The sequence below is a fragment of the Cornus florida genome, unplaced genomic scaffold, assembly GCF_030987335.1.
Source record: "Cornus florida cultivar Cherokee Brave unplaced genomic scaffold, ASM3098733v1 CherokeeBrave_3.0.0_Hap2_Chr10, whole genome shotgun sequence".
In the NCBI taxonomy this organism is placed as follows: Eukaryota; Viridiplantae; Streptophyta; class Magnoliopsida; order Cornales; family Cornaceae; genus Cornus; species Cornus florida.
In genome coordinates this window covers 107,321,461-107,323,110 of record NW_026775580.1, presented here as the reverse complement: position 1 = coordinate 107,323,110, position 1,650 = coordinate 107,321,461, and the positions used below count along the sequence as shown (strand labels likewise).

Sequence of the window (1,650 nt, the reverse complement as noted above, 5' to 3'; positions counted from 1 at the left end):
ATCATGCCTATATATTGGCTCCTTGTACTCAAGCAATAAACATATCTGAATAATAAAAATGTGGCCCTCAGTGGCTCTTTGTCCATGGATGTAGGCCTTAGTGTCAAACCATGTATATGCATGTGTCCTTCCCTTTTCCTATTTGCATTTCTTATTTTCGCATCCCAAATTTTAACAGATTACTCCTAAAGTATAAATAATAATAATAACCTTAGTGTAAAATTTTAAACTATGACAAAAAAATTATTAGAAAATTAATTATCAAAGAATTAAAAAACAATCAACTAAGATTTAAAAAAATAAAATAAAATAAAATAAAAATTATTTAGTATATTTAAAACTAAAAATTACCTAAAAATAAATTAGAATTTGAGTTTGGGTTAGGGTTAAGCTTGGGTTCTTAACACCTCAACCCAAGTCAAATTATAATGAAATTTGGATTGAGATTTTTTAAAACTGAACCCAAATTCAATTGTAAAAATAAGTTGTTTAAGTTCGTAAAAAAAATTTCGTTAAAGCTTGGGTCGGGTTCGAATTGACCCACTCAGGTTGCACTCTAGCCCATGTGCTTCCCATCTAACTATTGTCATTCTATCATTTAACCAAATCTTTCGTGGTGACACATATGTTTTATTAGTTCTACTATTCTCTAAATCTGAGAAGTTAGTAATTGGTTCAATTATAATTAGAACAAAATTCTAAGAACTCTTGGAAAAGAAAATACAAACACACACACAAATCAAACTTATCTAACTTAATTTTTACTTTTTCAAAATACAATTTTGTAAAAATTAGTACCATTTGACACAAATATGAAGACTACAAAATACAGATACATTGATGTATATATAAATATAAAATTTTATAATGTATAAATTAATTATAAAACTTTAATTAATTTAATTTATATACTAAGGGGTACTCCCTCAACTCAAAATAATTGTGCCTTTATCTCATAATTCGTGTCTCATCCTTTTTTTCTAAATAGTTGTATGTGCAACACTAGTCAAATATATAAATTATATTATGAAAAGACAAAACAACTTGATACGGACAAGGGTCCATAGCTCAGTGGTAGAGCATTTGACTGCAGATCAAGAGGTCACCGGTTCGAACCCGGTTGGGCCCTTTTAAATGTTAATACTTTTTTGTTCACTTTTTACATCCTGTTTCTTCGTTTTTTACTCTATTACTACCTTTTTAAAAGAAAATATTTTTCGTTCACTTCTTTTTTATTTATTTTTCATTGTATTACATTCAAAAAAAGAAAAGAAAAGAAAAAGACACGTCAAAAAATAATAATATATAATTTATCATTTTATCTATATAATTATGAATAAAATAACTAATTTAAAACTTAAAGCTAGATATTCGTTATTTTAAATTTATATTATTTTTATAAATAACCCATAATATATATTAAATTCCATTGAATCTCATTCTTTTAAAAATTATTCCATCGTATTATGAAAGTGTCCTAAACGTATTCTTACGGTATACAACAAGAAATAAAATATTTAATTTTCATATCTGAAACTATCACTGCACTCTAAAGGTTTGTTTGGTTATATAGAAAATTATGATGGAAAGTGAAATAAAAGAAAGAAAAATCAAATTTCTATTATGCATTTGGTTGTTAGGAATTTTTTT

At 25.8% G+C, this 1,650-nt stretch overlaps 1 non-coding gene across 1 annotated transcript; it reads left to right on the top strand.

The window, feature by feature from the left end:
* The first annotated feature begins 1,057 nt into the window (after positions 1-1,057).
* On the top strand, positions 1,058-1,129 carry TRNAC-GCA (transfer RNA cysteine (anticodon GCA)). The gene has a single exon. It is a non-coding gene; the product is annotated as a tRNA-Cys (tRNA).
* The last annotated feature ends 521 nt before the right edge of the window (positions 1,130-1,650 follow it).